This window comes from Vigna umbellata, chromosome 6, assembly GCF_029865625.1.
Source record: "Vigna umbellata cultivar VRB3 chromosome 6, Vumbellata_1.0, whole genome shotgun sequence".
Classification (NCBI taxonomy): domain Eukaryota; kingdom Viridiplantae; phylum Streptophyta; class Magnoliopsida; order Fabales; family Fabaceae; genus Vigna; species Vigna umbellata.
The window spans coordinates 3,800,685-3,813,333 of NC_142170.1; positions in this window are offsets into that span (position 1 = coordinate 3,800,685).

The following is a 12,649-nucleotide window of genomic DNA, read 5'->3' on the forward strand; positions in this document are numbered from 1 at the left end:
GAGTTCAACGATTTGCACACCAAAACATTCAAAAATACATTTCAATAATACCTTAAAACAGAAATTTAGTTTAACAGTTCATGAGTCACATGCTTATCATATATATATACAATAAAATTCAAAAATCAATGTACTCTAGCTTCCCTTACCTCAGAAATATACTGCCCAGCTCACAAGATTATTCTGACCATGCCTTGCACCGCAAGGAAACTCTAGAAACACCTACAGATCACCAATTGGTGATAGAAACAACTCTTAAAGCTAAGTTGGAACTAAAAATTAGGAGAAGGAAACTCCAAACACATGCAGGAGTAGAAATTCTACGAAACCACGAAATTATAGAAAACCGAGAAAAGGGGAACGAATCTTACCGGTTCAAAACGAGAAATTCATCGGTAAAGATTGTTGCCCTTGACACCAGGATTGTCTAGGCACTCCCTGATCGTTGAACAGATAACTCTATAGTGAGAAAAGGTAGAGACACTAGTACAATAAGAAGAAAAGACACCGGTTAGTTTTGATTATTGGCATCGGTTATGCAACCGAGACAATGTGGGCGAGGTAAAAAGGGTAGGCTTTATGCCTCGATCACAAACCGAGATAAAATGAGATAGGATATGCCTCGGTTCTTAAATAACCGAGGCAGTAGCATATTTTTTTTTCAGATTTTAGGACTCGGTTGATACTATGCAACCTGTTTTTCAGTACGCAACCAGAAATTGTTTTTCAATACGCAACTAGAAATTGTTTTTCAGTACGCAACCAGAAACGGAGTGGTGCAAGTCAAATTGTTTTTCAGTACGCAACCAGAAAATCCCAACCCGAGATCCAAACAAACCTAAGATTTCCTAATTTCAGAAACCCAATTTGATAGAACCCAAAGTACTTGTAATTGTGAGTCTTCACTAGCCTCAAGAACAATGCCAAAATCTGCAAAATTTCACAAATCTAACACTGTTAAACTTCATCTTTATTGGATTAAGATATGAAGAAGAAGCAGAAGAACAAGAGTAGATGAACACCTTTTGCAACGAACCAGGAAGCTCCCTTAGGGGTTCCAATCACACAGGGCTTCGACGGTTGGAGGAAGATTGCTGGTCTATGGCAGCGTCGACATTCCATTAAGGGGTGAGAGGGTAGCGACGACTCGCGGTGAGGAGTTTGACGACAAGCGCCACGATGGCGACGACGGAGGGCTCGCCGATCTGGAGCGGCTTGACTATTTGGCGATGGCGATCTGGAGCGGTGGATGAAAATGAAGTTACAGAGGGGAAGAATGGCGGAGGCAGCAACGACGGAAGGCTCTCCGATCTGGAGCGGCTTGACGATTTGGCGATGTCAATCTGGAGCGGTGGATGAAGATGAAGATACAGAGGGGAAGAATGGTGGAGCCAGCAGCGACGGAGGCAGCAGTGGCGGAGGCAGCGGCGGAGGAGGCTACAACAGCGAGAGAGGGGAAGAATGGGAGAGCACGGACAAGGAAGAAGTGAGAGCACGAGGGAAGAAGAAGTTTTTGGGCTGTTGAAATGAAAAAGATCAGAGAAATGAAGCAAAGCCTGACCTTGCACATGTGTATAGGCAGCGATTGTCTGGCAACCCGAGACAATAGGGTCTTTTCATAAAGTTGTCAGACAAAAAGTCTGAATAGGGCAGAGGTATAGGTATCGAGTCTTCTTCTAACCGAGGTAATATCATCATTCTACCTCGGGTTAAGGTGTAACCGAGGTATATAGTCTTTTACGCTTCGGGTTTTGCGTAACCGAAGCGTATATGGCGTGTTAGATGTCACTTTTTTACTAGTGAGAGAAATCAGAGAACCCAAGGAGAATAGAGTTCTAGAGAGATAGAGAATCCAAGGAGAATAGAGTTCTAAAGAGATAGAAGTAATTTTGATAATGAACCGAGTTTTAGAAATTTCTATTTATATTATAAGATTATTTTAAAATAAAATGTTCGTCTCATTATTTTAATACACTTATCTATTTTAATACTCTATTTTCTAGGTCCTTACATCTTAATTCCTAATCAGTATATTTTAAATGTTATTCAATCATAAACTATATTTTTTAATTTTCATTTGAAAAATTATATATATTATAATAATTTTTAATCCACTAACCATGTAAAAAAATTACATTAGAAATATATGAAAATTATATTAAAATTATATGAAAATTACACTATTGTAAATTAGTTTTACCGAAATTCATAAATATCATGTTATCTTTTTATTTTCCAATCATGTTCAAAACAAATTATTATCCAAAAAAAGTATATGTTTTCTAGTATAAGACATATTTGCCAACAAAAAAAAAATCTAGCAATGTGTATCTAATTTTTAATAATAAACGAATTCTCAACGAGTTCAATCCTTTTTTATAAAATAAATAAAAGAGTTCTAGTAAATACATAAAAATTAAAATATTTTCTTAATATTTATCTTGATAGATGCATTTACTTTTGTTGTTTAAATCTGTATAATATGAGGGAGATTAATCAGAAAAAAATCCATTATCTTTATAATAATTGAGATTAGTCTCTCATTATGATAATAAAAAAATTAAATATTTCTAATGCTCTTTTCAATTAAAATAAAAGAGTGTATCTCGTTAGAAATTATAAAAAAAAAACATAAAAAGTTTATCAAAATGAAACTCGAAGACAGAAAAACATCTAAAACATTACACATAAAAATTTTAACAAGGAATTGCTAAGAAAGAGTATGATTTTGATCTTGGAAGATGAAATGAGTGGTGATGATGATATTGAGTTGTTCGATCTTCAACCATTGTTCTCATTGTCTCTAACCTTGTGTGCTGTTTCTTGAGCTGCCATCCAAGCTCCATCCATGGACTCCTTCACTTCACTTCTCTCTTCCTTCCTCTCTTGCCACCTCCTCTTCCTTCACTTCTCTCTTCATCCCCCCATCCACACCATTTCCTTCTGCCACTGCATTACTACCCTGCAACATTAACATATTCTATTCAACATCTTCATATCATCATATCATTATTCCATTAATATTATATGTTGCCACAACTCATATTCCATGCTAAGCTGTTTTCTTTATCAACAAAATTTTAGGTCAGATTCTTAACACATGTCTTTTCTTCAAACTGTCTCAAAAATTCAACCGGATACTATGTCTATATGCATGTACGTAGGAGATGTAAAAAAAAGAAAAAAAAAACATGTATACATATACCTCAGCACGTTCATAAGCAGTGGATATATAGAGAAGCTGTGGAAAGGCGAGGGACAACGTAAAAGCGAATTGATTTGGAGATACTGAGGATTGTTTTTTTGGCTAACAACATTGTAAGAACGTTGGCGTTGCTATTTTGCAATCTCTTCTAGAACTTGCCACCTCTTAGGTTTTGTTTCGGTATAGATATCCGGGGTCGGGATTCTGACCTTATTGGTGTGTCTTGGCTGCTTTCAAATGTTTGGGATGCTAACTTCTCTTTTATTGACCTCACCTATCCACCTTTATGGAATTTTGTCCACACTTCTTTACCTTGTATTACTTGTCCACTTCAACAAAGGGAGAGTACTTACAAATATATTTCGACGTTCAAGTCAGACATCAGTTATGGAGCCTCAATTTTCAAGAAAAATGATATTATTATTATTGTAGGATATTTTTCAGTGTCAATAAAACCTACTTATTTCTCCCGCCTTTCTTGTATTTAACCTCTGATAAAATCTATAACAGACTTACCTTAAAATCCGGTTAGTTGCTCGTATTCTGCATCATTCATATCTTTTTACTATTTCAACTTTTAGTGAATTATTGATCCAATTACTTAAATGTTGGGTCACGGTCTAACATCGTTTATGTTGACTGAGTTTTAACTGAGCTTTAAACCTGGATTGACCTCATTGAGTAAATGACTTTTAACATGCGCGAGGCATGTTTGATTTGAGTTGACGAGTGCTTCTAGACCAGTGGATAAAGCGATCGTTACTTGATGGCAGATGTATATACTTATGACTCAGTGAGTAGAATAATCGTTATTGGATATGGATGATAATCGCTCGTCTTAAGTGTATCGATGATATTAGCTTGTTTTAAGTATATTACCTACAGGTTTGATATATGTTAGGATTAGGACAAGATGAAGGAAATTCTGCTTACCAGTGTTTGAGCCACACGTCGAAGAGTGTGCATGGACACAATTTGACATGTGTCGTTCAGCATTTGATGAGTCAGAAATCATAGAATGCATGTATCTTCTGTAACTATGGTGGTTCACGATTTGCTTTCTAGCATCTTCCATATTTATATAATTTGATTTTCGCTTTGTTTAATCTTGAAGTCTTCAATATATCTTGATCCTACCGTCTGATTATTATAATCTGAAAAAATGTCTTAATTTCCATATTTCGATTAAATATGATCAAGTTATTTTACTTTCGAATCGAACTAATAATAATAATAATAATAATAACAGGAATATAATATTTAAATAGGAATAAATGACAGATATTTTAGGTCCAAGCACTACTCGTGATATTTTAAGTATTGTTTTTTTCTCCCAAATATATAAATAATAGGAAATTGCTTCTGCATCCTATCAAATTTCTCCCAACACCCTATCACTTCCGATTTATTTTTCAAAATAAAATAAATAATTTTGGAAAATTTTTCGAAAAACAATCATTCCCTCTTATTAAAAAAAACTTCTCCGTAAGCTTTTTTTATGGAGTAGAAGAAGAAATTTAATCGAGTGTAAGAAAGAATCCTCCTCCACCACCACCACACAGTCCACCTTCCCATTTCTCTTTTGTCTTTCTGTAAATTTTTAATTTCTGTTTTCACTTTCACCAACATCTAACCATTTCAATAAATTTTATTAATGGTCCCTACCACTTTATGAATGCACTCTCACACCCCACCACTTCCACAAAAATCAAATTACTCTTCATTTTCTTTTTCTCTCTTGTGATTCTTCTTTGTTGTGATTCTTCAAAACAAAAATCAATTAACTGTAATTAAATTAATAATAATTATTTGATTAAATAAAATAAAAATAATTTAGATATAATTAGGTAACAAATTAAAATTAAAACACTTAATTTAAATACTATCTATAAATTAATTTAAAAAATAATTAATTAATAAACTAAAAAAAGAAACCGTGAACGGCTTAATGGATATGGCACGTCCGTTTGGCCTTCAACGGATATTCACATCCTTTGAAGGCCAAACGAATGTTCCATATCTGTTGAGTCGTTCACGGTTATCTTCTTTGTTTGTACAAACACAAAACACAGGCACACATCGCAGCAAAAAGATAAGAGAAGGAAGGTGTGGTGTGTGCGTGAAGTAAGTCAGAAAAGAAGAGAATGTGAAAATAGGGTGTATAACGTAGAGTGGAAGGAAGTAGTTGTAGTGAAGAAAATAGAGTGAGTAAAATGAAAAGAAGAATGAGAGGTAGTGGAAGAACCTATGGGAGCCAAAGGATGAGGAAGTGTTAGCGTACAGAGATGTGTGTGTGCTAAGCGAAATAAAGAGTTATAGGAGAGAAGGAGTACTGGAAGAGTGGATTTTGATGAAGGAGAGATCTAGGAGAGTGTAAATGTTAAGGAAGAGGAGGATGGGCTATTTAAAAAGGAAGAGAAAGGAGAAAAGAAGAAAATAGAAAAAGGGAGAAGAGAGTACTTAGTGTGGTATGTGAGTTTTGTAAGAGGAAGAGAAAAGAAAATGGTAACAGTGGAATGGTAGGGTTTCAAGTTTAAAAGGAAGATGGGTTTTGATACTATATAAAGAATCAAAGAAGAGAGTGGGTGTTGTTTTGAAGTTGTTTGTCAGAAGAAAGGAAGATAGAAAAATAGTGTGTGAGAATTGTTGGAAAAATGTGGGTGATTTAATGAAGATAAAAGAGTTGATGGTTTGAGAATGGGTAGGGGTACGGAGAGGATCACGTGAGGTGTGTGAGAAATTAGTGGCAGGGGGTTTTTTTTGGTTGGTAGTGAAGGAAGGAAGGATAAGATGAGTTTTTGGTAAAAGAGAAAGAAAAAAAGAGTAGGAAAGTATGAGAGAGGTTACGTGTGATATATGCATGGAGTAATGGAGAATGGTAGGGGAAGAAATGGATATGGAGAGAAAAGAGAAAGTGAGAATTGGGGGTGGAGTTGTGACTGTCTGTGAGTGAAAATGAGAGGGAGGTGTAGGGTAATCAGGGTTTTGACATAAAAGTAAAAAAGAGTAAATATTAAAAAGTGAAAAAAAATTGGAATTAAAAAAATTGGAGAAGTATAGGGAGCACTCTGGTGGTGGTAGTGGTCGAGGGAACAACACTCCTTAAATAATAAATGGTAGGTTTTGGTACTCCTTAAATAATAAATGGTATGTTTTGGTACTTGTTTGCTTGTGAGGGTTTTCTTCTTACATTTCAAATTTTTCTTTCTGCACTCCAAAATTTAATTGTAATGTCAAATTTATCCTTCCAAATATATATATATATATATATATATATATATATATATATATATATAATATTAAATTAATTAGATAAATAATAATTACTATTATCAAACAACTGAAGCAGCATATTTATTGAGATCTTACACCTCCAAGTCATTTTTAATTTGAAAAACATTGATCTTTTTTCTCTTCATCTTTAACAACAATTTTCTTCTTTAGATGACATTCAACTTCAAGTTTGAACAACTTCTTTCGTTTTCGTTCATATTCAAAACTTCTTTTCATTTTCGTTCATCTTCATTCTAAACAAGTACACGTATTTACTTTATTTTTCTTTACTTGTACTTTTGTTTTGATATTTATTTTTATTATATTTTGTAAGTACACGTATTACATTCGAAACAAGTATACGTATTATATTTTTATTATATTTTTACTATATTTTGAAATTCAATTTGTAAAAGTATTCTCCAAACTTCGAAATTTGTAGGTGAATAGTTTCAATAATTACTGGATTTTGAAATTTGGTTTAGAGAAGCATCAAATTTTGAAATCCAATTTAGAAGGGCATCAAATTTCAAAATCTGGTTAACTAACTCAACAGATTTAGGAACTCTTCGGATTTTAAAATTCAGTTTAGGAACTCAGATTTTGAAATCTAGCTTAGGAACGTACTGGATGTCAAAATTCAGCTAAGAACTCAAGAAATTTTGAAATTCAATTTAGGAACTCGTCAGATTTCGAAATTCAATTTAAGATTTTGAAATTCAATTTAGAATCTCATGGGATTTCGAAATTTGATTAAGCATTCTCTCGGATTTTGAAATCTGATATTGTTTTTATTTTTTATTTTTAATTTTTTTAAAAAATTTATTTTGCTTCTTTTGTTTATTGTTTTTAATTTCTTTTAAAATTATTTTGCTTATTTTATTTTACGACTTTGTTGATCTCTAGTTATTATTATTGAACAAGTGAGGTATTATATGTTGATGTCATGTTGTAGGTGGTTTGAGTCTCCACATCAAAGATGGAAGATTGTCCTTTAAGTTTTATGGAATCACAAGTAAATTTTAGTTTCATGTAAGATTTCTCTTCTTTTATAAATGAAATGTGCGTGGGAGAATACACAAATAACTTTACAAACGATCATATTTTTCTCACACGTGATGAGTTAATTCAATGGGTTTGAGGGATTGCTTTTGATCTTGGTTGTGTTTGTAATATAAGATCTTATAAAGCTAATGATCAACTTGGGAGAAAGATGTATGTATTGTTAGAATGTGAAAGGTGTGCAAAGTACAAAAAATACAAATATCGTATTCAACTTAGTATATCTAGCACAAGAAAATGTGATTGTCCTTTTAAATTGAGAGGTAAATTATAGTAGAGAGAGGTGGGTATTGAAGGTAATGTGTAGATATCATAACCATGATTTTTCACAGACTTTTTTTGGTCACTATTTTGCTAGGAGGTTAAAATCCATTGAACAATCATTGTTTGTAGATATAATTGAGAGTCAAGTGGAGCCGACAAATATTTTCCTTACTCTCAAAGAAAATAATAAGTGTAATATGACAATAATTAAGTATATAATGCAAGATACACTTGCAAACGATCATTGAAAGGTTCGATAACTGAATTACAACAGTTGATGATAATGTTATAATATGATAAATACATCCACTAGAGTATATATGTAGACGAATCTGAGGTGCACTACTACAAAATGGGTTTTGCACATCAATTAGAATATTCCTCCAACGAAGGTGTTCAAACTTTCGTAGATGTTGGCGTCGTTAAAAGCTTGACAAAATTGACGATGGTTAAAATAACCATCGTCGAAAGCTTCATAGAGGAGCCTTGCAACGTAGTATGGAGAGCTTCACGCAGGAGCCTCATGGTGTGAGTTTTATGGCAATATGTGATGGAAACTTGAGTGTCAGTGAGATTAATACTGCTTCACAACTGGAGGTGGTTCGCGTAGAGAAGTTCGTGACTAACGGAGGCTCGTGGAGGTTCACCATTAGCAGTAGCAGCGATTGTGAGATGCAAGGGGAAGAGAACATGAAAAGGAAAGGGAAAGAGAAAATAAAATTGTGGGAGGAAGAGGAAACAGTCAAATGAAATTCACAAAGGAGAAAGAAGCGCGTCTTTTGTTTATGAAAGTATTGCACATTCAACAACAATTATTTATCTAATCGTTGTCATTTCTAAAGTTTTAACAATAGCTCCTTATATGACCATCATTGTTATTTCTCGTATGTCCTACTTTTAATGATGATTGTCTATATAACCATCGTCATTTCTACATTAAACGAGGATTATTTAGACAATTGTTGATAAAAAGTTCACAAAAATTACAATTTTCGCATCGTGTGTTTTCTTACCACAGTAACTAGTTAAATATCATCAATAGATGTCGTGAAAAGCTCTTTATGTACTAGTGGTGGTAAGTCCTCTTTTGGATAGATCACAATGCAGTAAAATTGTTGAATGCATCTAATATTATTGTATTGATGGATAGTACCTATAAAACTAACAAATATCGGTTATCATTACTTGAGACAGTTAAAGTCACATCAACAGGGTTGATTTTATCATCTGCCATTTTATTCTTTCCAAGTCCATGGGAAAATAATTTTCCTTGTGACTCTGGAAAGGGTAAGAGGATTCTTATGACATCTTACAGTTTTCCATAAGTCATTGTCAACGATAGAGACCTATTTTGGATAAATATAATTGGCACCTCATTTCTTAAATGGTGTCATCATCTCTTATGTCATTTCCATATTCAGAAAAATGTGCAAGTTAAGCACAAAATGTTAATGGGATGTGTCATGGAAGCATGGTAAAATATCATGGATTATGACATGAGTCAACATTTAATGATCGTCTTGATCTCCTTTATCGTGTTTGATATTCATGGCATTTATTCTTTGAATATGTCAATGACTCTCGGATCACTCCATATAAGAAATATTTTGTAAAGGTGCGTACAAATTGAGTAATGCATTTAAGAAACACAACATCAATCGTGTATGTTTGAATCTTATTTTATTTAGTTATTTTTGTTAGACGTTTTATGACATTGTTCATGCCATTTGTATCAAGGTTGAATCTGAAGCTTGAAGAAAGTATTGGGAAGTAGTATGAGAGACATTTACTCATGTTGGGATGCAATTTATAACGTCATCATCCTACAACATAATGAAATAAAGGCATCATTTGAAAAAAGCCTAAATCTTATAAGTGAAGTTTTTAACCCAAGCAAGTATAAAAGATTGGTTGGATATGTATTAAAATAGGCTTTGAAACTCATTGTTGAGGAGTTCAATCGAGTTCAACATTTAGGATTTGACAGTGAAAGTTGTGGTTGCATTTTGAGACAAACATATGGTTTATCATGTGCCTGTGAATTAGTACGATATGACCCTAGGATGATTCCTCTGTCTAAAATTCATATCAAGTTGACTAAATTGAGATTTTCAAATATTTCATCAAATAAATTTCAAACAGAGTTATGTATTGAAAATTAACTTGGTCTAGTGCTCAATCATTTTAAGGAAGTGGACATTGCAGGAAAAATGATAATCAAACTGAAGTTACTTGAAATTCTTTATCCTGTTATGACATCAATGGTCCCTCTAATGCATAAAGTTGAAACAAATGGTGCATTGACGACTAAAGTTCATCGATCTCAAAGGTCTACAAAGCGTGAGCCCTCATATTTCGAACGCCTTGCATTCAAGACATGATAGTTCTTCAACAAAGAAAAACATGAAATCTATGGCTAAATCTGATGCATGATTTAAATTTATGTAATAAAGGTGAATACCTATGTTAGATCAGTTTCACTCTATTTGTCACCCTTACATTGTCGATGTTGTTGATGACGTTGTTGATGGTCGTTGTGGGTATAGATGCATAACTGCTTTATTGGAGATGGGTGAAGAGTCAAGGTCTCTTATTTGACATTATTTGTTTAAAGAACTTGGTTGGTGGCATGATGAATATGTAAGATTAATGGGAAGTTATGATCGACTAAAAGAATTGAGGAAGCCTTTGTTAGTCAACTCACAATTAGGGGTACGTGTTACTATTCTTTACACTTTAATTATTATGTCTTACATTTTTCTCCCATAACAATTTGTTTCATTAATTATAAGCTAATATGGAGAAGTGGATGACTACCAGACATGGGTATTGCTAATCGATATAATGTCATTTTAGTTTATTTGTTATCGGTTCTAAATATTACAATCTTCCCACTACGTATTAGACCATCTTTTAATATATAACAACATCGACTAATAAGTATAGGACATATTCATGGTTCTCATTTTATGCAGGTAAAGTTATTAGTATTTTATACTATTATGCAAGTATTTTATACTTGCATGAGAAGAAAGTCCTTCAATTTATAATATATAAGTGGGTACAAACATCACCTTACAAATTAATTTTATGAAGTTCAGTTATGGAAACCCATTTAGGGAATTTCATTCAAAGGAGTACCAACTAAAGCTAAGGCTAAGAAAGGGAAGTGAAGAAGGACTTTAAAAGGCTCTTTCTTAATTTTCTTTCTCTAAGTCTTAGAAAGATTATCTTTAATATGTTTGTATGTTGTTTTATAGGGTTTAATAAGGCTAGGAAATCATGGATCAGCTAGCCAAAAAGCTTGATACATCAAGAAGTAAGGAAACTTCAAGAATAGAGAAGCAAACCAAATCTTCACTTGGATGCATAAAGGCATTGTCCATCTATCCAACAAGCTGCTTCGGAAGCCCACATGTGTCACATTCCAACAACCAGCTTGGTTGAAGGTGAAGAATCCTAGTGCCCAGCGGATGAGGGTTTGAGCTCAGCGGTTGAAGCTACACCAAGCTTGTGGTCCACGTGTTTTGCTAGCTTGTTGCCCACGTAGCCACTCACGTTTTTTCACCCTTGCACAGCTGGCATTGATAACGTTAAGCGTGAACCAAGAGCTTGTTTTGTTTCCTTTAAATAGTTTGTTTGGCCATTGTAAAAAGGACCTTTGATTTGAATGAAGAATTGTTTTCTGTTGATTATGTCCATATATTTCTTCTTGTTGAAGGTCACCGAGAGAGAGCTTGAGAGTTTCCTCAAGCCTCTCCCCTAGCTAGGCTTCCATTCCTAGCATTTCTCCACCCATCCGCATCACATTTCAGCACCCAAATGTCTTCCCTCATTCCATTTTTCTACATCACCGCTTCATCAGTTTATCACCACCGATTGGAGTGTTGCTTCAATTCCTCTTGATTCCTTACGTCTTCATTCCACTGAACACACCTACTCTTTCAATCCTTCTTCATTCCGTTGCGTTCTTTCATCCATTCATTCATGTAACCAGTTGCTTGCATCGGTCATTCAATTGTGAAAATAGAAGTAGTTGTGTCTATATTCGTTCAGAGAAGAAGATCTAGTTTATAGCTTCCACCACCAGAATCAGCTAGATCCTTCTTCCATCATGTGGTATCATGAGTTGTGGTCATCCATGCATCCATAGCTAAGTCTTTCCTTCCATGTAAGACAGTTCAAAAGTGAGATTTGAATAGCCTTGACGGAGAGGAAAATTCTGCACTAAAAAGTCCATTTTCTCAAATTGAATTATGCTATCAAGTTGGTTTCTACAGTTTCTAATTTGAGAAACATTTTAAATGATCAAAAGGATTTTGAAACTTATTGATTGAACTGGTTTTTTACAATTGAAGGTGCAGATTTCAGCTTTTAAAAATTGTTCAAACAGTTTTCATCATACCTTGTTTAAGCCAATTCAGCTTTCTGGTTTTTGGTGTAGTTTGGTGTTGTCTTCTGGACAATAACCCAATTTTCATCCAGTTCTATTTTGACCAATTTGGTCCTTAAATTTAAGTTGATTTAATCATCAATTTTGGACTAATTGAATAAATTGATTTGCTCAACTAGAGCATTAGCTTTTTTGTGATAAACATGCAGGTCTAGAAATGAAATAGTGATCTTCAAGTAGATGCAAATGGATCTATCTAAGCTGAAGTGCTACTGATTTGACATGAAAATCATCAAGCCTATATTTCATTGCATCTCAAGGGCTGAATACAAATTGTTCCATAAGCTTGGAACCTCTTTGAGAAGGATTGAAAGGCCAAAGCAACCAAGAGAACACAGAATCTGATATAGTAGAGGACTCTTTGAACTGAAATCAATGCATCAATTTAAAGA